The sequence below is a fragment of the Lepus europaeus genome, chromosome 11 (assembly GCF_033115175.1).
Source record: "Lepus europaeus isolate LE1 chromosome 11, mLepTim1.pri, whole genome shotgun sequence".
Lineage (NCBI taxonomy): Eukaryota > Metazoa > Chordata > Mammalia > Lagomorpha > Leporidae > Lepus > Lepus europaeus.
The window spans coordinates 103,002,938-103,028,429 of record NC_084837.1 but is presented as its reverse complement, the minus strand read 5'-3'; the positions used below and the strand labels follow the sequence as shown (position 1 = coordinate 103,028,429).

The 25,492-nt window shown below is 35.4% G+C and overlaps 1 pseudogene; it reads left to right on the top strand.

Annotated features, from left to right (window-relative positions):
- Positions 1 to 8,838: 8,838 nt before the first annotated feature.
- On the top strand, positions 8,839 to 8,970 carry LOC133770863 (U2 spliceosomal RNA; annotated as a pseudogene).
- The last annotated feature ends 16,522 nt before the right edge of the window (positions 8,971 to 25,492 follow it).

Sequence of the window (25,492 nt, the reverse complement as noted above, 5' to 3'; positions counted from 1 at the left end):
AGTGTGTTTTTTGTATTTAGAGCATTTTATGTCACATGTTTTTAGTTGATGACATTAAATAAATAAATATATTTAAAATCAGAAATTCATGAGTGGAAAGCTCATAGTGAAACATAAGGGAGTTGCTGGGAAGCTAAAACCAAACAAAACAAAACTAATAATCCAAAAGGTGAGGTGCCTGAGCCATGGAGTTAAAAAAAAAAAGAGCATATATCCAATTACATTAATTCCACATTATGGCACAAATCCAAAAAATAACAGACTAAAATATATTTTTTTTATTTTTGACAGGCAGAGTGGACAGTGAGAGAGAGAGACAGAGAGAAAGGTCTTCTTTTGCTCTTGCTTCACCCTCCAATGGCCGCTGCAGCTAGCACACAGCGCTGATCCGAAGGCAGGAGCCAGGTGCTTATCCTGGTCTCCCATGCAGGTGCAGGGCCCAAGCACTTGAGCCATCCTCCTCTGCACTCACGGGCCACAGCAGAGAGCTGGCCTGGAAGAGGGGCAACCGGGACAGAATCCGGCGCCCTGACCGGGACTAGAACCCGGTGTGCCGGTGCCACAAGGCAGAGGATTAGCCTATTGAGCCGCGGTGCCGGCCCAGACTAAAATATTAAAAGAGCCAAAATAAAATTTATCACACTAAAATAAACTGTCAGGGCCAGTGCTGTGGCACAGTGGTAAAGCTGCTGCCTGCAGTGCCGGCACTTCATATGGGCACCAGTTCGAGTCCTGGCTACTCCACTTTTGATTCATCTCTCTCTTGCTCTCTCTCTCTCTTTGTACCTCTCCTTCTCTCTCTGTATAACTCTGACTTTCAAATAAATAACTAAATCTTTAAAAAAAAAGATGGTGGTCTGATCTTTAATTTGGTTAGTAGCAACATAACTGGATTTTTCCTGTTTGTACCACACAAAACCGGTTAATGAAATGTTGTTTTTACATTTCTTATGTTTTTAAAAGGGAAACCATAGCCAAACTCATTTTCAATAACAGTAAATTCCTTCAGTTATTCAAAAGGCTTAAATTTAAATTTTCACATGAACATAAATCAGAAGTGTAGGTGTTCTCTGTATTTTTCTAAGAGTAAAATATTAGATGTGTGGTGTTTTATGAATTTTAAGGTATACAATGCCAAATATGTGGTTGATGACAGAATAAATAAATAAAGAAATTTAGAAATCAGTAACCAAACAGAGTATCAGCCCATAAGCAAAGTATAAGGGAGTTGCTAGGAAACCAAAACAATTAACTAAAACTAGGAATTCAAAAGGTGAAATGCCTGAGTCATGATTAAAAAAAAATAAAAGACTGACTCCAATTGCATGAATCACACTATCTGGCATAAAGCTGAAAACTAACAGCTAAAATTTTTTAAAAAGAATCCAAAATACAATGATACAATGTATTATTGAATAAAAAGTCAGAAAAAGACAGAAACTGTGACCTGGTCTGCTATTCAAGTATAGTAGCAAAGAAACTCATTTTATCTGGTTTGTACCACCAAAAGCTGGCCAATGAAAAGCTGCTCTAGCGTTCCTGATTTTGTGAAAAGGAAAACTGAAGGCAAACTCATTGCTAAAATTTAATTAAAAAATCCAAAATAAAGTGTACTACAGGAAAATAAGAAGCAGAAAAAAGAAACTGGCCTGGTCTGTTAATCATGTTTAGTAGTAAATTAACTGTTTTTATCAAGCTTGAACCACTTGAAACCAGCCACTGAAAAGTTCCTCTGGCATTCTTTATTTTTTCAAAAGGAAAATAACAGCAATAACAGCAACTAATTTTCAGTAACCATAAATTCCTTCTGTTCTGAAAAATGCTTAAAAATTTAATTTTTGGAGAGTGCCACAGCTCCCTTGGCTAATCCTCCACCTGCGGCACTGGCACCCCGGGTTCTAGTCCTGGTTGGGACGCCGGATTCTGTCCTGGTTGCTCCTCTTCCAGTCCAGCTCTCTGCTGTGGCCTGGGAAGGCAATGGAGGATGGCCCAAGTGCTTGGGCCCTGCACCCACATGGGAGACCAGGAGGAAGCACCTGGCTCCTGGCTTCGGATCGATGCAGTGCGCTGGCCGTAGCAGCCACTTGGGGGGTAAACCAATGGAAGGAAGACCTTTCTCTCTGTCTCTCTCTCTCTCTCTCTCTCTTTCACTGTCTAAAAAAAATAACTTTTATAGAAATACTATAGTTGTTCTCTGTATTTTTCTAAGATGAGTGTTTTTTTAATTAAGCTATAGTATGTCAAATATGTTGCTGTTGATGAAAGAATGAATAAATAAGTAAATTTAGAAAACAAGAACTAATGAGGTGAACAACATATAGCCAAAGGATAAGGGAATTGCTAGGAAGCAAAATAACATCAAAAAATGATTCCAAAGTGTGAAATGCATGAGCCAGGAACAAAAAATAAGATATGTCAAATTACATTAATTCTACCACAGGTGCGTACTCAGAAAATAAAAGATTAAAATTTTTAAAAAATTCAAAATAAAATGTACTACAGGAAAATAACACAAAAATAAAGGAAAGAAACCTTTCTGTTAACCATGGTTAATAGCAACAGAAGCAGTTTTACCTAGTTTGTTGCACCAAAACGCAATTTTAATAATGATGAAATAAATAAATAAATTTATTATAAAAACAGGAACCCATGAGGACAATAGACAGCCCATAAAAAATTATAAGAGAGACACGAGGAAGCCAAAATAACTTAAAAAAAAAACAAGGAATCCAAAAGCTGAAATGCTTGAGATATGATAAAAAATATACAATTATATGAATCACACCATCTGTCAGGAAGTCAGATACTAACACACTGAAATTTAAAAAAAATCCAAATAAAACATACTACAGGAAAAAAAAATGAAAGAAAAACTCTGTCCTGGGCTGTTAATCATTGTTAGTAGCAACAGAACTGATTTTATGCAGATTGTACCACCCAAAACTGGCCAAGGAAAAGTTGCTCTAGCATTCCTGATATTTTTAAAATCAAAATCAGAGGCAAACTCATTTTTAATAACTGTAAAATCCTTCTGTTATTCAAAAGGCTTAAATTTAACTTACACAAATATATATATACCAGAATTGTAGGTGTTCTCTGTGTATTCGAAGAAAAAAATCTCAGATGTAGGGTGGCTTTTGTATTTAAGGTATGTTATGTCACATGTGTTGTTGTTGATGATAGATTAAATAAATTAATAAGTTGTAAAACAGCAACACATGAGGGAACACCCCACAGCCATAGGCTAAGGGGGCTGTTAGGAAGTCAAAGAATAAAATAAAACTAAAAAAACAAAAGGTTAAATGCTTGAGCCATGATAAGAAAAAAAGACCATATATCCAATTACACGATTCCACCTTCTGGAATGAAGCTAAAAAATGACAGACCAAAATTTAAAAAGCAGCCAAAATAGGATATACCACATGAAAAAAACAAAAACAAAAAACAAACAAACAAACAAACAAACAAACAAAAAAAAACGGTGGCCTAATATATAATTGAAGTTAGTAGAAACAGAACTGGATTTTTCCAGATTGTACTACCCAAAACTGACCAATGAAAAGTTGTTTTACCATATCTGACTTTTCAAAAGGAAAAAAAGAAGCAAGCTCATTTTCAGTGATCTTCTCTTTTTCAAAAGGCTTAAATTTGACTTTACCCAGATACATATATCAGAAGTGTGGGTGTTCTCTGTACTTTTCTGAGAGTAAAAACTCAGTTGTAGGGTGGTTTTTTTTTTAATAGAAGTTATAATATGCTCCATATTTTGCTGGGGGTGAAAGATTAAATAAATAAATAAATAAAATTTAGAAACAGGAACCTATGAAGTGAACAGCCAAAAGCCAAATGATAAGGGAGCCACCAAGAAGACCAAACAATAAAAAAAAACATGCCAAGGTATGTAAAAGGTGAAATGCTTAAGCCAAGAATTATACTACACAGATTTTTTTAAAAACAGAAAAGTATGTAAGAAACTGGGGTTTGCTCTGTTAACCATTGTCAATTGTAACAGAACTTCCATTATCCAGTTGGTACCACCCAAAACCAGCCATTGAAAGTTACTCTAGCATTCTTTATTTTTTAAAATGAAAACTGGAGCCAAACTAATATTTAATAAACATAAAATCATTTGTTCTGCAAATGCCTTTAGTTTAACTTTTCCCAAATACATATATCAGAAGTGTAGGTGTACTCTGTATTTTTATAAGAATGAAATCTCAGATATGGGATGAATTTTTGAATCTTAAGTTACACTATGTCAAATATATTGTTGTTGATGACAGAATAAATGAAGAATTAAGTTTAAAAAAATAGCAATCCATGAGGAAACAGCCCATAGACAAAGTATAAGGGAGCTGCTAGGAAGCCAAAACAATACAACAAAACTAGGACTCCAAATGGTAAAATGCATGAGACATGGTAAAAAAAAAAGACCATATATCTAGTTACATGTATTTCACCATCTGGTTCATTTTCAAAAAATAACAAATTAAAATTGTAAAAAAGCCAAAATATAATGTGCCACAGAAAATTTAAAAAAACAAGACTGTGGCCTGATCTGTAATCCTGGTGAGTAGCAACAGAACTGGATTTTTCTGGTTTGTACCACCCAAAACCAGCCAATGAAAAGTTGCTCTATCATTCCTCAGTTTTGTTAAAATAAAAACTGGAGGCAAACTCATTTTCAATAAGATCCTTTTGTTCTTTACAGGGCTTAAATTTAACTTTTTCTAAATACATACATCAGAAGTGTAGGTATTCCCTGTATTTCTGCAAGCATGAAATCTCCAATGTGAGAGTTTTTTGGTATCTAAAGGCTTACTCTGTCAAAGGTGTTGCTGTTTGTGACATAATAAATAAATAAATTTATTATACAGAAACCCATGAGGGAAACAATCCATAGGCAAATGATAAAGCTGTCACTAGGAAGACAAAACAATAAAAAACGAGGAGTCCAAAAGTTGAACTGCCTGAGCAATGATTTAAAAAAAATAGTATATCAAATTAAACAAATTTCACCACTTGAAAAGTAGTCAAAATAATTACAGAGTGAATTTTTAAAAACCTAGAATAAAATATACCACATGAAAAGAAGAAAGAAATAAAGAAAAAAAAGAAATAAAGAAAAAATAAAGAAAGAATGAAAGAGAAAGAAAGGAAGAAAGGAAGAAAGAGGAAGAAAGAAAGAAAGAAAGAAAGAAAGAAAGAAAGAAAGAAAGAAAGAAAGAAAGAAAGAAAGAAAGAAAGAAAACAGACAAACTATGGCCTGATATGTAATTTAGATTACTAGCAATATAACTGTCAGCTGATCTGTAATCATGGTTAGTAGCAACAAAACTGGAGTTTTTGGATTGTACCACCCAAAACCAGCCAATGAAAACTTACTCTAGTATTCCTAATTTTTTAAAAAGGAAAACCAATGGCAAATTCATTTTGTATAACCATAAGATCCTTCTGTTCTGCAAAAGGCTTAACTTTAATTGTCCCAGATACATGTATCAGAAGTGTAGATGTTATCTGCATTTTTCTAAGCATAAAATCTAAAATGTGTGGAGTTTTTGTATCATAATGAATAGTATGTCATATGTTTTATTGATGACAGAATAAATAACTAAATAAATTTATAAAACAAGAGCTCATGCTTTTCCCATGATTTTTCCAGCTTGTACCACCTAGAACTCATCAATGAAAAGTTGCTGTAGCATTCCTGATGCTTTTAAAAGAGCTAACTCTTTTAAATGAATGAACCACCGAATGAAAGACCTTCCTCTCTGCCTCTCCTTCTCTCTGTGTGTAACTCTAAGTTTCAAATAAATAAATAAATCTTAAAAAAGGAAGTATAGGTGTTCTCTGTATTTTTATTACAATAAAATGTCAAATGGAGGCTAATTCATTTTCAATAACTATAAGATCATTCTGTTTTGCAAAAGAATTAAATTAAAAATTTTCCAAATACATGTCACATGATGACAGAACAAGTAAATAAATAAATTCAGAAACAAGAACACATGAGGAGAACAGCCCATAGTCAAAGGATATGGGAGTCACTAGGAAGCCAAAATAATAATAATAATAATAATAATAATAATAATAATGGAATCCAACATGTGAAATGCCTGAACCATGATAAAAAGTCTGTATATCAAATTACATGAATTCCACAATAAAAAATGACTGAAAAAATAAAAAATTCAAGATAAAATGTACCACATGAATATTTTAAATAAAGCTCTTATCCTTTGGCTATGAGTTGTTATCGTATTGGTTTACTGTTTTTTTAAATCAATTAACTAATCAATTAATTAGTCCTGTCATCAGCAATACCACATGTGACATTATATAGCTTAGATACAAAAAACAACACCCTACTTCTGATATTTTATACTTAGAAAAAAAACAGAGAACACCTACACCTCTGAAATTTGGGAAGAGCTAAATTTAAGCACTTTGCAGAACAGAAAGATTTTAATGTTATTGAAAATGAGTTTGCCTCCATTTTTCTTTTAAAAAAATAAGGAATTCTAAAACAACTTTTCTTTGGCTGGTTTTGGGTGGTACAAACCAGGAAAATCCAATTCTGTTGCTACTATCCACAATGATAGATAAGGCCACAGTTTCTTTGTGTTTTTTTTTTTAATTAATTTCTTGTGGTACATTTAATTTTGGATATTTTACACTTCAGTCTGTTAATATTTTGGCTAGGAGATGGATGGGGATATTCATATAATTAGATATATGGTCTTTTTTATTGTTTTGACTTCATAGTGGCTCTCTTATAATTTGGAAATATGCTCTTCCACTCAAGTGTTCCTGTTTTTAAGTTATTTATTCTGTCATCAAAAGGAACGTATTTGACATGCAATACCTAAAGACACAAAAATACACCCCACATTGGAGATTTTATGCTTAGAAAAATATAAATAGCACATACACTTCTCATATATGTGTTTGGGAAAAGTTAAATTTTAGCCTTTTGCAGAACAGAAGGATCCTATGATTATTGAATATGAGTTTACCCCAGTTTTTCTTTTCAAAAATTCAGGAATGAGAGGGCCACTTTTGATTTACCTGCTTTGGGTGGTATAAACTGAAAAAATCTGGTTCTGTTGCTACTAAACAGGAATTAGAGATCAGGCCACAACTTTTATTTATTTATTTATTTATTTATTTATTTATTTATTTATTTATTTTTAAGAGATTTTTATTTATTTGAGAGGTAGAGTTACAGAGAGTGAGAGGGAGAAACGGAGAGAAAGATCTTCCATCTGTTGATTCACCCCCCATGGCCACAATGGCCAGAGCTGAGCCGATCTGAAGCCAGGAGCCAGGTGTTTCTTCCCGGTCTCCCATGTGGGTGCAGGGGCCCAAAGGACTTGGACCATCCTCCCCTGCTTTCCCAGGTCACAGCAGAGAGCTGGATCAGAGGAGGAACAGCTGGGACTAGAACCAGTGCTCACATGGGATGCCGGCACCATAGGCGGATGATTAACCCACTGCGCCACAGGGCTGGCCCCAGCAACTTTCTTTTTCTTCATTTGATACATTTTATTTTGAGTTTTTAATTTTAAATTTAGTCTTTTTTTGGCTTTATGATGGATGATGAAATTCATGTAATTGGATATGTGTTCTTTTTTTATTATTATGGGTCAGGCATTTTACCTTTTAGATTCCTATTTGTTTTATTGTTTTGGTTTCCTTATCCTTTGGCTATGGGCTATTCCAATCATGGGTTCCTGTTTTTTAACTTTATTACTTTATTTATTCTGTCATCAACCATGATAATGTGACATTGAATACCTTAAATGTAAAAATACACCCTGCAGTTGACATTTTTTTCTAATCAAAATATAGAGAACACCTCACTTCTTTTTTTTTAAGATTTATGTATTTATTTGAAACTTAGAGTTACACATAGAGAAAGCAGAGGCAGAAAGAGAGAGGGAGGTCTTCCATTCAGTAGTTCACTCCCCACCTGACCGCAATGGCTAGAGCTGAGCTGATCTGAAGCCAGGAGCCAGGAGCTTCTTCCAGGTCTCCCTCATGGGTACAGGGTCCCGAGGACTTGGGCCATCTTCTACTGTTTTCCCAGGCCACAGCAGAGAGCTGGATTGGAAGTGGAGCAGTCAGGACTCAAACTGGTGCCCATATGGGAAGCCATCACTGCAGGCACTGGCTTTACCCACTACACCACAGCGCCGGCCCACACACCTACACTTCTGAAATATGTATATGGGAAAAGTTAAATTTAAGGCTTTTACAGAACAGAAGGATCTTATGGTTATTGAAAATAAGTTTGCATCCACTGTTCCTTTCTGAAAATCAGAAATGCTAGATCAACTTTTCGTTGGCCCGAATTTGGATGGTACACACACTAAAAATCAAGGTCTGTTGCTACAAACCACTATTATAGGCTACTTCCTCTTTTTTTATTTATCTTTTTTGTGTGGTAGATTTTATTTTGGCTTTTTAAAATTTTACTCTGTTACTTTTTGGCTTCACTCAGATTTTGAATTCAGGTAATTGGATATTTGGATTTTTTTTTTATCTTGATACAGGCATTTCACTTATTGGATCCCTAGGTTTGTTTTCTTTTTTCGGGTTCCTAACAGCTCTCTTATCTTTTGGCTATGGGCTATTCCAATCTTTTTAAGTTTATTTATGAATTTATTCTGTCATCAATAACCACATATGTGACACTGTATTCCTTAAATACAAAAATAGCATCAATCTGAGATTTTATTCTTAGAAAAATACTTCTGAAATACATATTTGGGAAAAGTTAAACTTAAGTCTTTTGAAGAATAGAATGATCTTAGGTTTATTGAAAATGAGTTTGTCATCACTTCTCGGCCTTTTGGCTAAGATCAAGTGTGAAAATGAGTTTGTCTCCATTTTTCATTTAAAAAATTCAGGAATTCTAGAGCAACTTTTCTATTCCTGTTTTGGGTGCTAAAATGAGGAAAATCTAGTTCTATTGCTAATAACTGCAATGACAGATAAGCCCACTATTTCCTTTTATATTAATTTCATGCTATATATTTAATTTATAATTTTTTTACACTTTATTCTGTTAATATTTTGGCTAGGGTCTGGATAGTCGAATTCATATAATTGGATATGTGGTCTTTTTTATCTTGATGCAGGCATTTCAGCTTTCAGATTCCTCTTTTTGTATTGTTTTGGCTTCATAGTGACTCACTTATTCTTTGGCTATGGACAGTTTTCCTCAGTGGTTCCTGTTTTTAAATTTATTTATTTATTTTGTCATCAATAACAACATATTCGACATAAAATAACTTAAGACATAAAAATCACCCCAAGGTTGGAGATTTTATGCTTAGAAACATATAGAGAGCACCTACACTTCTGATAATGCATTTGGGAAAAGTTTAGTTTAAGCCTATTATCAGTACAGAAGTATTTCTTTCAGAGTTATTCAAAATAAGTTTGCCTCAGGTTTTCATTTTAAAAATCAGGAATGCTAGAGTAACTTTTTATTGACTGGTTTTGGGTGGTACAAACCAGAAAAATCCAGATCTTTTGCTACTAACCATATTAACAGACCAGGTGACATTTTCTTTTCTTAGTTTTTGTTTTATATATTTTATTTTGGATTCTTTTTTTAGTTTTAGTTTGTTATTGATTTGACTTCATACCACATGGTAGAATTAATGCAATTGGATATGTGGTCTTTTTGTTTTCTTATCATGGCTCATGTTTATCAACATTTGGATTCAAACTTTTTTAAAATTGCTTTAGCTTTCTTACCAGCTCTCTTTTCCTTCTGGATATATGCCATAGCCCCCAGAGATTCCCATTTATATTCATTTATTTTTTCTGTCATCAACAACATTGCATTTGACATGATATACATTAAGATACAAATAGCAAACTTAATCTGAGATTTTGTGCTTAGAAAAATACAGAGAATACCTACATTTCTGATGTATGCATAAAGGAAAAGATAAATTTAAGCCTTTTTCAGTACTGAAGGATTTTAATCTTTTTAAAAATGAGTTTGCCTTAGGTTTTTCTATCAAAAAAAATCATGAATGTTAATGCAACACTTCATTGGCTGGCTTTGGGTGGTACAAATCAGAAAACATCGGTTGTGTTGCTATTAAACATAATTAAAAGACCAGCCCAACTTTTCTTTCTCTCATTTTTTCCTCCTTTTGTGTGTGGTATATTTTGGGGGAGGGATTTTTACATATACTTTAGTGTGTAATTCATTTGTTTTCATGACTGATGGAGGAATTCATGTAATTGGATATATGTTCTTTTCTTTTTTCTTCTTTTTATTTTGTTAATCATGGCTCATGCATTTCACCTTTTGGGTTGCTCAGTTTTTTTTTTTTTTAATGTTTTGGCTTCCTGCTGGCTCCCTTATTGTTTTGGCCATGTCCCATTCTCCTAAAGGATTCCTGTTTTTAAAATGTATTTATTTATTTTCTCTATAATCAACAATAATATATTTGATATGGTATACATTAAGATACAAGAAAACACCCCATATCTGAAATTTTATTCTTAGAAATATACAAAGAACTCCTCCACTTCTGATATGAATATTTTTGAACTGTTAAATTTAAGCCATTTCAGTACAGAAGGGTTTCATGGTTATGTATGAGTTTGCCTCAGGTTTTCCGTTTAAAAAAATCAGGAATGTAGCCGGCGCCGCGGCTCACTAGGCTAATCCTCCGCCTTGCGGCGCCAGCACACCAGGTTCTAGTCCCGGTTGGGGCGCCGGATTCTATCCCGGTTGCCCCTCTTCCAGGCCAGCTCTCTGCTGTGGCCAGGGAGTGCAGTGGAGGATGGCCCAAGTGCTTGGGCCCTGCACCCCATGGGAGACCAGGATAAGCACCTGGCTCCTGCCATCGGATCAGTGCGGTGCACCGGCCACAGCGCGCCAACCGTGGTGGCCATTGGAGGGTGAACCAACTGCAAAAAGGAAAACCTTTCTCTCTGTCTCTCTCTCTCACTCTCCACTCTGCCTGTCAAAAAAAAAAAAATCAGGAATGCTAGAACGACATTTCATTGGTTGCTTTTAGCTGGTAAAACTGAAAATATCCAGTCCTGTTGTAAAAACCATGATTAACAGACCACACCACATTTTCTTTCTGTTTTAATTTTTCTGTGGTACATTTTATTTCAGAATATTTTTCAATTCTTCATCTGTTATGATTTTGGCCTCCTGCCTGATGGTGAAATTCATGTAATTGATATGCAGTCTCTCTCTTTTCTTAAATCTTTTCACTATTTGGATTTCTTGCTCTTTTTCATTTTACTTTTTCACTGTTTTCACTTCCTGTGGCTCCTTTATCCTTTTGGGTATGTGACTTTCCCCTCAGGGATTCCCATTTTCTAAATACATTTATTCAAATTTGGTGTCATCAATAGCAACACATTTGACATGGTGTACCTTCAGATACCAAAAGACACCCCACATCTGAGATTTTACTCTTAAAAATATACAGAGAACACCTATACTTCTGCTATCTGTATTTGGGAAATGTTAAATTTAAGACTTTTCCACTAAAGAAGATATTAATGGTTATTGAAAATGAGTTTGCTTCATGTTATACTTTTAGAAAAATCAGAAATGTTCAAACAATATTTCATTGGCCACATTTCTGTGGTACAAACCAAGAAAATCCAAATCTGTTGTTACTAACCACGATTAACAGACCAGACGACATTTCCTTCCTTCCTCCCTTCCTCCCTTCCTCCCTTCCTCCCTTCCTCCCTTCCTCCCTCCCTCCCTCCCTCCCTCCCTCCATTTCTTCCTTTCTTTTTTGAATTTTTGGGTCGTGTATTTTATTTTGGATTCTTTAAAAATTTTAATTTGTTATTTAATTGTTTTTTCTTTTTTGCCCAGCGGTGGAATTCATGTAATTCTATATGTGTTTTTTTTTTAAATCATTGCTCACATATTTCACTTTTTGGATTCCTCAGGTTTTTTATTGTTTTGGCTTCCTGCTGGCTCTTTAATCCTTTGGACCATGTGCCATTCCACCCATGGATTCCCATTTTGTAATATGTTTATATATTTTTTCTTTCATCAACAACATACACTTTAAGATACAAATAGCAACCCTCATCTGAGATTTATTTTCAGAAATACACAGAGAACACCTAGACTTCTGATATATTTCTAAGGAAAAGTTAAATTTAAGCATTTTTCAGTACAGAATGATTTCACTTTTTTGAAACTGAGTTTGCCTCAGGCTTTCCTTTTAAAAAAATCATGAATTCTAGAGCAACATTTCATTGGCTGGCTTTGGGTGGTACAAACTGGAAAAGTCCATTTGTGTTACTATTAAACAGGATTAACAAAACATGCCAACTTTTCTTTCATTTTATCTTTTTGTGTGTGTGGTATATATTTTTTTTGTTTTTGTTTTTACACTTTAATCTGTCTGTTATTTGGCTTCATGTCCAATTTTGGAATTCATATAATTGGATAATGGGCTTTTTAAAAAATTTTTAATCGTGACTCTCTAATTTCACTTTTGAATTCTTTTTTTAATGTTTTTACTTCTTGCAAATTCCCTTATCCTTCTGGCTATGTTCCATTCCCCTTATGGATTCACATTTTTTAACATATTAACTCATTTTTTCTGTCATCAAGTCTTTTGGATTCTTCTTTGTTTTATTGTTTTGGCTTCCTTTCAGCTCCATTATCTTTTTAGTTATGTGAAATTTTTGGTGAGCTGTAGTTATCCTTATAGCTATGGGCTATTCCCCTCATGGATTCCCATTTTTAAAATATATTTATTTTTCTGTCATTAGTAACACAGTTGAAATACTAAACATTAAGATGCAAAGAAATTCACACATCTGAGATTTTATTCTTAGGAATATATCAAGAACATCTACACTTCTGATGTCTATTTGGAAAAAGTTTAATTTAAGCCTTTTCAGTACAGAAGGATTTAACAGCTAGTGAAAATGAGTTTTCCTCAGGTTATGCTTTTAGTAAAAATTCAGGAATGCTAGAATAATATTTAATTGGCTGGTTTTGGGTGGTATAAACCAAAAAAAAAAATCAGTTCTGTTGTCACCAAACAGACCATGTCACATTTTCTTTCTTTCTTTCTTTCAGTTTTTAATTATCTTGTGGTATATTTTATTTTACATCATTTTAATTTTAGTCTGTCATTTATTTGTCTTCGTGCCTGATGGTGGATTCAGTTAATTTGATATGTAGTCTTTTTATTGTTGTTGTTGTTAATCATCTCTCATGCATTTCATTTTTGGATTCCTCAGCTTTTTATTTATTATTTTTACTTAGTGCTGCCTCCCTTATTCTTTGGGCTATGTGCCTTTCTCTTCATGGAATCTGTTTTTTCAATACATTTATTTGTTTTTTCTGTTCAACAGCAACACATTTGACATGGTATACCTTAACATATGTATAAAAAACCTCAGGTTTATTCTTGAAAATATACAGAAAACATATACAATTCTTATATATGTATTTGGGAAAAGTTAAAAATATGCCTTTTTCAATACAGTAGGATTTCATGGTTTTTGAAAATGAGATTGCCTCAGGTTTGCCATTTGAAAAAAAAAAAAACAGGAATGCTATAGCAACATTTCATTGGCCAATTTTTGGTGGTACAAACTGGAAAACTCCATTTATGTTGCTAATAATCACAGTGAATAAAACTTGCCACATTTTATTTTTTTGTTTCTGCAGTATATTTTATTTTGAAGTTTTTTTAAACTTTAATGTTATTTTTTGGCTTTCTGTGTGATGGTTGAGCACATATAATTGAATATGTGGTCTTTTTTTTTTTAAATCATGGCTCACACATTTCATCTTTTGGTTTCCTCAGTTTGGTTATTGTTTTGTCTTCCTGGTGGCTGTCTTATCCTTTTAGCTATGTGCCATTCCCCTCATGGATCCCTGTTTTTTTTATTTTTATTTTTATTTTTTTTAGATAATTTAGGTAATTATCTAAAAATTTTTAGATAATATTTTTAAGTCATCAACAACACATTTGACATAGTACAGCATAAGAGACAAAAACAAACAAACAAACAAATCTGAGATTTTATTCTTAGAAATACACAGAGAATGCCTGTACTTCTAATTCATGTATTTGGGAAAATTTAAATTTAAGCCTTTTTCAATATAGACTGATTTCACAGTTATGTTAAATGAGTTTGCCTCAAATTTTCCTTTAAAAAAGTCAAGAATGCTGGAGCAACATTTCATTGGCTGGTTTTTGGTGGTACCAACCAGAAAAATCCAGTTGTATTGCTACTAACCATGACTAACAAATCAGGCCACATTTTCATTCTATTTGTTTTAACTTTCATGTGGTACATTTTATTGTGCAATTTTAAAAACATTTTAGTCTTTTATTATTTTAGCTTATTTTAGTCTTATTTTTTATATCATGACACATGCACTTTACCATTTGGATTCCTCAGGTTTTTTTTTTATGTTTTGCCTCCCTGCCATTCCTCATCCTTTTGGTTATGTGCTTTTACCCTCAGAGATTCCTATTTTTTAAAATATATTTATTTACTTTGTCATCAACAACAACATATTTGACATGGTATAAATTAAGATACAAAAAAAAATCCCACATCTGAATTTTATTATTAGAAATACACAGAGAATATAGTCACTTCTGATATGTGTATTTGCGAAAAGTTAAATTTAAGCCTTTTTCAGTTCAGAAGGATTTCACGGTTATTGAAAATGAGTTTGCCTGAGGCATTCCTTTAAAAAAAAAAGAATGCTAGAGCAACATTTCTTTGGCTGGTTTTGTTTATGTGGTACAAAATGGAAAACCCAGTTCTGTTGCTACTAATCTTGAATAAAAGACCAGGCCACATTTTCTTTCTCTTTTTTAATTTTGTTTTTGTGGTATTTTTATTTTAGATTTTTTTTTAAATTTTAGTCTGTTGTTTTTGAGGCTTAGTGCCTAATGGTGGAATTTATGTCACATGATATGTACTCTTTTTTAAAATGGTTCACATATTTTACCTTTTAGATTCCTCATATTTTTATTGTTTCAGTTTCCAGGGGGTAAACTTATCCTTCTAGCCAAAACAATAAATTTTTCAGTCATGATTAGAATAGACAACATATCCAATTTTGACTTTCAACATCAGGCATGAAACCAAATCAGTAACAGACTAAAATATAAAAGCAAATGTAAACTATAATATGTAACATTAATTTTTTAAAACTTTTATTTAATGAATATAAATTACTTTTTTTTCATTTATTAAAATTTTATTTAATGAATATAAATTTCCAAAGTACAGCTTATGGGTTACAATGGCTTCCCCCCTCCCATAACTTCCCTCCTGCCCACAACCCTCCACTTTCCCACTCCCTCTCCCCTTCCATTCACATCAAGATTCATTTTTAATTCTCTTTATATACAGAAGATCAGTTTAGTATATATTAGGTAACGATTTCAACAGTTTGCCCCCATATAGCAACACCAAGTGAAAAAAACTACCATTGGAGTACTAGTTATAGCGTTAAAAAACAGTGTACACCACATTAAAGACAGAGATCCTACATAATATTTTTTTAAAATTAATTTTCTATGCCATTTCCAATTTAACACCAGGTTTTTTTTTTTCATTTCCAATTATCTTTATATACAGAAGATCGATTCAGTATATAATTAGTAAAGACCTCATCAGTTTGTACCCACGCAGAAACACAAAGTGTAAAAATACTGTTTCAGTACTAGTTATAGCATCACTTCACATTAGACAACACATTATGGACAGATCCCACATGGGGTGTAAGTACACAGTGACTCCTGTTGCTGACTTAACAATTTGCCCTTTAGAGTGTGCTGACTTTGATCTTATTCCGATAGGGTCATAGTCAAAGTGGAAGTTCTCTCCTCCTTTCAGAGAAAGGTACCTCCTTCTTTGATGGCCCCGTTCTTTCCACTGGGATCTCACTCACAGAGATCTTTCATTTAGGTCTTTTTCTTTTCCATGGTGTCTTGGCTTTCCATGCCTATAATACTCTCATGGGCTCTTCAGCCAGATCCAAATGCCTTAAGGGCTGATTCTGAGGCCAGAGTGTTGTTTAGGACATCTGCCATTCTATGAGTCTGCTGTGTATCCCGCTTCCCATGTTGGATGCTTCTCTCCCTTTTTGATTCTATCTGTTAGTATTAGCAGACACTTGTCTTGTTTGTGTGATCCCTTTGACTCTTAGACCTATCAGAACCATCAGTTGTGAGCTGAAATTGATCACTTGGACTAGTGAGATGGCATTGGTACATGCCACCTTGATGGGATTGTGTTGGAATCCCCTGGCACATTCCTAACTCCACCATTTGTGGCAAGTCCGATTGAGCATGTCCCAAATTGTACATCTCCTCCCTCTCTTTTTCCACTTTTAAATTTAACAGGGATCAGTTTTCAGTTAAAATTGAAATACCTAAGAATAATTGTGGGTTAATTACAGAGTTCAACCACTAGTACTAGAACAACAACAACAACAACAACAAATACTAAAAAGGATCAAGTATTACATTGTACATCTAGAGTCAGGACAAGAGCTGATCAGGTCATTGTTTCTTATAGTGTCCATTTCACTTCCACAGGTTTCCCCTTTGGTGCTCAGTTGTCACCGATCAGGGAAAGCAAATGATATGTGTCTCTTTGGGACTGGCTTATTCACTCAGCATGATGTTTTCCAGATTGCTCCATCTTGTTGCAAATGACCGGGTTTCGTTGTTTCTTACTGCTGTATAGTATTCTATGGAGTACATGTCCCATAATTTCTTTATCCAGTCTACTGTTGATGGGCATTTGGGTTGGTTCCAGGTCTTAGCTATTGTGAATTGAGCTGCAATAAACATTAATGTGCAGATGGCTTTTTTATTTGCCAAATTAATTTCATTTGGGTAAATTCCAAGGAGTGGGATGGCTGGGTTGTATGGTAGGGTTATGTTCAGGTTTCTGAGGAATCTCCAGACAGACTTCCATAGTGGCTTAACCAGTTTGCATTCCCACCAACAGTGGGTTAGTGTCCCTTTTTCCCCACATCCTCTCCAGCATCTATTATTGGTAGATTTGTGAATGTGAGCCATTCTCACCGGGGTGAGATGGAACCTCATTGTGGTTTTGATTTGCATTTCTCTGATTGCTAGTGATCTTGAACATTTTTTCATGTGTCTGTTGGCCATTTGGATTTCCTCTTTCGAAAAATGTCTACTGAGGTCCTTGGCCCATCTCTTAAGTGGGTTGTTCGTTTTGTTGTTGTGGAGTTTCTTGATTTCTTTGTAGATTCTGGTTATCAACCCTTTATCTATTGCATAGTTTGCAAATATTTTTTCCCATTCTGTCGGTTGCCTCTTCATCGCCTGACTGTTCCTTTTGCAGTACAGAAACTTCTCAATGTGATGCAATCCCAAATGTTAATTTTGGTTTTGACTGCCTGTGCTCCTGGGGTCTTTTCTAAGAAGTCTTTGTCGGTACCTATATCTTGCAGGGTTTCTCCAATGCTCTCTAATAATTTGATGGTTTTGGGTCATAGATTTAAGCCTTTAATCCATGTTGAGTGAATTTTTGTGTAAGGTGAAAGGTAGGGGTCTTGCTTCAAGCTTCTGCACGTGGAAATCCAATTTTCCCAGCAACATTTATTGAATAGACTGTCCTTATTCCAGGGACTAGATTTGGATCTTTGGTCAAATATAAATTGGCTGTAGATGTTTGGATTGTTTTCTGGTGTTTCTATTCTGTTCCATTGGTCTATCCATCTGTCTCTGTACCAGTATCATGCTGTTTTGATAACAACTGCCCCGTAGTATGTCTTGAAATCTGGTATTGTGATGCCTCCAGCTTTGGTTTTGTTGTACAAGATTGCTTTGGCTAATCGAGGTCTTCTGTGTCTCCATGTGAATTTCAGCATCATTTTTTCCAGATCTGAGAAGAAAGTCTTTGGTATCTTGATTGGTATTGCATTGAATGTATAAATTGCTTTTGGGAGAATAGACATTTTGATGATATTGATTCTTCCAACACATGAGCATGGAAGATTTCTCCATTTTTTGGTATCCTCTTCTATTTCTTTCTGTAAGGTTTTGTAGTTTTCATTGTAGAGATATTTAACGTCTTTGGTTTAGTTTATTCCAAGGTATTTGATTGTTTTTGTAGCTATTGTGAATGGGATTGAATTTAGAAGTTCTTTCTCAGCTGTGGCATTGTCTGTGTATACAAAGGCTGTTGATTTTTGTGCATTGATTTTATATCCGGCTATTTTGCCAAACTCTTCGATGAGTTCCAATAGTCTCTTAGTAGAGTTCTTTGGGTCCCCTAAATAAAGAAGCATATCATATGCAAAGAGGGATAGTTTGAGTTCTTCCTTCCCGATTTGTATCCCTTTAATTTCTTTTTCTTGCCTAATACCTCTGGCCAAAACTTTCAGAACTATATTGAATAGCAGTGGTGAGAGTGGACATCCCTGACTGGTACCAGATCTCAGCGGAAATGCTTCCAACTTTTCCCCATTCAATAGGATGTTGGCCGTGGCTTTTTCATATATTGCTTTGATTGTATTGAGGAATGTTCCTTCCATACCCAGTTTGCTTAGAGTTTTCATCATGAAAGGGTGTTGTACTTTATCAAATGCTTTCTCTGCATCTATTGAGAGAATCATATGGTTTTTCTTCTGCAGTCTGTTAATGTAGTGTATTACATTGATTGTTTTGCGAACGTTGAACCATCCCTGCATGCCAGGGATAAATCCCACTTGGTCTGGGTGGATGATCTTTCTGATGTGTTGTTGCATTCTAGTGGCCAGAATTTTATTGAGTATTTTTGCATCTATGTTCATCAGGGATATTGGTCTGTAATTCTCTTTCAATGCTGCATCTTTTTCCGGCTTAGGAATTAAGGTGATGCTGGCTTCATAGAAAGAATTTGGGAGGATTCCCTCTTTTTCGATTGTTTTGAATAGTTTGAGAAGAATTGGAGTTAGTTCTTCTCTAAATGTCTGGTAGAACTCAGCAGTGAATCCATCTGGTCCTGGGCTTTTCTTTGTTGGGAGGGCCTTTATTACTGTTTCAATTTCTGTGTCAGTTATTGTTCTGTTTAGGTTTTCTATGTCTTCCTGGCTCAATTTAGGTAGGCTGTATGTGTCCAAGAATCTGTCCATTTCTGATAGATTTCCCTATTTGCTGGCATACAAGTCCTTGTAGTAATTTCTGATGATTCTTTTTATTTCTGTTGTGTCTGTTGTACGTTTCCCTTTTCATCTCTGATCCTATTGATTTGGGTCTTTTCTCTTCTTTTTTTTTAGTTAGTTGGGCCAATGTGGTGTCAATTTTGTTTATTTTTTCAAAAAACCAGCTCCTCGTTTGGCTGATTTTTTAAAAATTTTTTTTGGATTCAATTCTGTTGATTTCTTCTTTGATTTTAATCATTTCTCTTCTCGTACTGGGTTTGGGTTTGGTTTGCTGCAGATTTTCTAGATCCTTGAGATGACTTGAAAGCTCATCTATTTGGTGCCTTTCCAATTTCTTGATGTAGGCACCTAGTGATATAAACTTTCCTCTTAACACTGCTTTTGTTGTACCCCATAGGTTTTGGTATGTTGTGCTGTTATCCTCATTTACTTCCAGAAAATTTTTGATTTCTCTTTTAATTTACTCTATGACCCATTGTTCATTCAGGAGCATGTTGTTCAATCTCCATGTGTTTGCACGTGCTCTAGGGATTCCCGAGTTGCTAATTTCCAATTTCATTCCTTTGTGGTCTGAGAAGCTGCATAGTATGATTCTAATTCTTTTGAATTTGCTGAGACTTGCTTTATGGCCTAGTATGTGGTCAATCCTAGAGAAGGTTCCATGTACTGCTGAGAAGGATGTAAAGTCTTTAGATGTAGGATGAAATGTTCTGTAGATTGCTGTTAGATCCATTTGAGCTATAGTGTCATTTAAATCTACTGTCTCCTTGTTGATCTTCTGTCCTGTTGATCTGTCTATCTCTGAGAGTGGAGTATTGAAGTCCCCCAGTACTATTGTATTGGTGTCTAAGTCTCCCTTCAAGTCCCTTAACAAATCTTTTAAATAAGCTGGTGCCCTGTAATTAGGTGCATATACATTGATAATCGTTATATCTTCCTGTTGAATGGATCCCTTAATCATTATATATAGTGCCCCTCTTTGTCTCTCCTAACAGTTTTTGTGGTAAAGTTTATGTTGTCCGATATTAAGATGGCTACGCCCGCTCTTTTTTCATTTCTGTTGGCATGGTATATCTTTTTCCAGCCTTTCACTTTCAGCCTGTATGCATCATTGTTGGAAAGATGAGTTTCTTGTAAGCAGCAAAAAGATGGGTTTTGTTCCTTAACCCAATCAGCCAATCGGTGTCTTTTAACTGGACAGTTTAAGCCATTAACATTCAATGTGACTATTGAGAAGGAGTAACTTTGCCCTGCCATTTGCCAAAGATATTTTCTAACATATGGTTTGAGATTCCTGTGATCTTTTGCTGTGAAGTTTCCTTCCTTTACCTTCTTTCATATTGGTGACCGTATTTCTGTGTTTCTGTATATAACACATCTTTAAGCATCTTTTGCAGGGCAGGATGAGTGGCAACAAATTCTTTCAATTTCTGTTTGCTATGAAAAGTCTTTATTTCACCTTCATTCACAAATGAGAGCTTTGCAGGATATAATATTCTGGGCTGGCAGTTTTTCTCTCTTAGTACCTGGGCTATATCTCGCCATTCCCTTCTAGCTTGTAGGGTTTTTGATGAGAAGTCTGCTGTGAGTCTAATTGGAGATCCTCTAAGAGTAATCTGACGTTTCTCTCTTGCCCATTTTAGGATCTTTTCTTTATGTTTCACTGTGGTGAGTTTGATTACGACGTGTCGTGCTGAGGATCTCTTTTGGTCATGTTTATTAGGGGTTCTATGAGCTTCCTGTACTAGGATGTCTCTGTCCTTCTCCAAACCTGGGAAATTTTCTGCTAGTATCTCACTAAAAAAGGCCTTCTAATCTTTTCTCCCTCTCCATGCCTTCAGGAACTCCTAGAACCCGAATGTTAGGTTTTTTAATAGTATCCTGTAGATTACTGACAGTATTTTTTAGATTTCTGATTTCTTCTTCTTTTCTTTGATTTGCCTGTTTCCTTTCCTGTCCTCTGTCTTCTAAGTCTGATATTCTCTCTTCTGCTTCGCCCATTCTGTTTTTAAGGCTCTCTAATGCGTTTGTCATTTGATCTATTGAATTCTTCATTTCATTATGGTTTCTCATCATTATCACAGTTTCTTGTTCTACTAGTTGTTTCATTTCATTTTGATTCCTCCTTAATATTTCATTTTCACGAGAGAGATTTTCTATCCTGTGCATAAAGGATTTCTGTAGTTCAAGAATTTGTTTTTGAGAACTTCTTAATGTTCTTATCAGTTTTTTGAGATCTGCTTCTTGCATTTCCTCTATCTCTTCATCTTCATAATCTTGGATTGGGGTGTCTTGTTCATTTGGGGGCATCATAGTGTCTTCCTTGCTCTTGTTACCTCGGCTTCTACGTTTGTTGTTTGGCATGTTGGAGATAATTTATGTTTTTTTTTTTTTTTTTGCTGTGGTGATTTTTTCTCCTTATACTATGCCTCTAAGTGGGCTGTCTGCTTTGATGGATCCTTAGAGGCTGTGATGGGTGTGGCCAGAGAGCTCTGCTTGATTCTTCAGGTTTAAGGCTGTGCAAAAAGTGACTCACCTTGCTCCTTGCTGGATCTCTCTCTCTCTCTCTCTCTCTCTCTCTTTTGACTCAGCTGGGAAGTAATTCCGAATGGCTGAGTGGAATTGAGGGTAGTTGAAATCTGGCCTCTGTGAGTATTCGTTTGATCTACTCCTGGGACCACACAAAGTGTTTATGCAGCCCTCAATGTGTTCTCAAGTTTCACCATAGACCCAAAGTTACTGAGTTTGTGTACTCATTGCTGCTTTACTTATTTAAAATGGCTCCTGCTCTTTGTTTTGCTCAAGTGGAAGGAGGGGCCTCTGCCTTTCCCCACTAATGTCTCGCGTTTCTGAGTCTTTTGTCTTACCTCCCATTCGTTCCAGTGCTGGGGAGATTCTATGGCTCGGCTCCCGCGGTTGGGTTTCCATGCGGTGGGATCCTTGTAGGTCCTCTGTGTCACATCCACTGGATCCGGAAGCGTTTACTCCGCAGTTTTTTTCTTGAATCTTTTCCTGAGGCTTTGCAGAAGGTCTTATCCAAAGTTGTTCTTCCTTTTAATTCTTTAAGCCAAAACAGCTCTTCTTAACATTGCTCTTCAGAAGGTGCACTGGGCCGAGACCCTCCCCAACGTTTCAGCGACTTCAGAAACTGTCCTGTCCTGGGGTGATGCCAACTGCTGAGGGCAGCTTTGGTCAAAAGTCTGCAGCTAACAGGGTTAGCAGGTGCTGAGGAAGAATACCACAAAGGTTCGTTCTCGCGCCGCGCCCACAGCTCAGCGACCCGGCGCTGACTGCCCGGCAGGACGCTGGAGCGCCGATGGCATTCAGAGCCGGAGCTAATGAATATAAATTTCCAATGTACAGCTTATGGATTACAATTGCTCCCCCCACCATATCTTCCCCCCCACCCGCAACCCTCCCCTCTCCCACTCCCTCTCCCCTTCCTTTCACATCAAGATTTATTTTCAATTCTCTTTATATATAGAAGATCAATTTAGTATATATTAAGTAAAGATTTCAACAGTTTGCACTCACATGGAAACACAAAGTGAAACATACTGTTTGAGTACTTGTTATAGCATTAAGTCACAATGAACAGCACATTAAGGACAGAGATCACACATGAGGAGCAAGTGCACAGTGAACATTAAAATTAAAAAAAAAAAGTCAGAGCATGTGGGCTGTTCTGTTACTTGTAGCTAGTCACAACAGAACTGAATTTTTTTGGTTTGTTCCACCCAAAACTTGACAATGATACGTTGCACTAGCATTCCTGAATTTTTAAAAGGAAAACTCATTTTCCATAACTTGAAGACCTTCCCCCAAAAAGGCTTAAATTTAATTTTCACTCAGAATAAAACTGAGATTTGGGGTGCTTTTGGTATCTTAGTTAATCAATGAAAAATGTGTTGTTGTTGATGACAGATAAAATATATAACTATATTTAGAAAATGGGAATCTCTGAGTGGAATGGTACAAAGCCATAAGGATAAAAAAATTAAGAATTCAGAAGGTGAAATGCATGAGTCATGATTGAAAGAAAAAAAACTACATTTCCAATTACATGAAATCCAGGATCAGGCATGAAGCCAAAAATAGTAGACTATAAATAAAAGAAATCCAAAATAAATTATACAACACAAAAATTTTTAAAAAGAAAAGAAAGAAAATATGGCCTGGTTTTTAAAAATAAAAGAAAGAAAATATGGTCATGATTAGTAACAATAGATTTTTCTGGTTTTACCACCCAAAACGAGCTAATGAAGTGTTGCTCCAGCATTCCTGATTATTTTAAAAGGGAAACCTGAGGTGAACTCATTTTCAATAAGCATGAAATCCTTCTGTATTTAAAAAGGCTTAAATTTAACATTTCCCAAATACATATATCAGATATATTGGTATTGTCTGTATTATTGTTTTTTTTTTGACAGGCAGAGTGGACAGTGAGAGAGAGAGAGACAGAGAGAAAGGTCTTCTTTTGCCATTGGTTCACCCTCCAATGGCCAGCACAGCTGGCACGCTGCGGCCAGCGCACCACGCTGATCCAAAGGCAGGAGCCAGGTGCTTCTCCTGGTCTCCCATGGGGTGCAGGGTCCAAGGACTTGGGCTATCCTCCACTGCACTCTCGGGCCACAGCAGAGAGCTGGCCTGGAAGAGGGGCAACCGGGACAGAATCCGGTGCCCAGACCAGGACTAGAACCTGGTGTGCCTGTGCCACAGGCAGAGGATTAGCCTAGTGAGCCACGACACTGGCTATTTTGTATCTTAATGTATACTATGCCAAATGTGTTGCTAATGACTGAACAAATAAATAAATTTTAAAAAACAGGAACCCATGAGGGGAACACTGCATAGCCAAACATAAAGAGAGTCAATACGAAGCAAAAACAATAATTAAGAAAAAGAATTCGAAAGGTGAAATCCATGAGCTATGATATTTAATAGAAATACAATGAGCACATATCAAATTACATGAATTACTGCATTGGGACTGAAGCCAAAGAGAATAATCAGCTAAAATTTTTAAAAATCCAAAATAAAATATACCATGTGAAAATTTAAGAAAAAACATATAAAGAAATTATTGTCTGCTTTCTACCTATGTTTACTATCAATAGAAGTGGATTTTTCTAATTTGTACCACCCAAAACTAGTCAATGAAATGTTGTTCTAGCATTCTTGATTTCTAAAAAGGAAAACATGAGACTACCTCATTTTCAAACTGGGCAATGCTTCTGTACTGAAAAAGACTTAAGCTTAACTTTTTCCAAATGCTTATATCAGAAGTGTGGGTGTTCTCTATACATTTCTAAGAATATCAACTCAGATATGGGGTGTATTTTTATCTTATGGTATACCAGGTCAAAAGTGTTGTTATTGTGTTAAAAATGGATTAATATATTTTATAAACTGGAAACCATTAATGGAATGGCACATAGCCAAAGGATAAGTGAGACAGCAGGAAGGCAAAACAATAAAGAATGAGGAATTCAAGAGTTGAAATGCATGAGCTATGATTTAAAAAAAAAATTCCATATCCACTTGGACTAGTGAGATGCCATCAATTTCAGTTCACAATTGATGGCTCTGATAGGTCTAAGAGTCAAAGGGATCACACAAACAAGACAAGTGTCTGCTAATACTAATTGATATAATCAAAAAGGGAGAGAAAGATCCAACATGGGAAGTGGGATACACAGCAGACTCATAGAATGGCAGACGTCCTAAACAACAATCTGGCCTCAGAATCAGCCCTTAAGGCATTTGGATCTGGCTGAAGAGCCTATGAGAGTATTGTAGGCATGGAAAGCCAAGATACCATGGGAAAAAAAAGAAGAAGACCTAAATGAAAGATCTCTGTGAGTGAGATCCCAGTGGAAAGAACGGGGCCATCAAAGAAGGAGGTACCTTTCTCTGAAAGGAGGAGATAACTTCCACTTTGACTATGACCCTATCGGAATAAGATCAAAGTCAGTGAACTCTAAAGGCTTCCATAGCCCTGGCAACTCATGACTAGAGCCTAGGGAGATTACTGACGCCATGAACAGGAGTGTCAAATTGTTAAGTCAGCAACAGAAGTCACTGTGTACTTACACCCCATGTAGGATCTGTCCTTAATGTGTTGTCTAATGTGAAGTAATGCTATAACTAGTACTGAAACAGTATTTTTACACTTTTGTGTTTCTGCGTGGGTACAAACTGATGAGATCTTTACTAATTACATACTGAATCGATCTTCTGTATATAAAGATAATTGGAAATGAAAAAAAAAAAAACCCTGGTGTTAAATTGGAAATGGCATAGAAA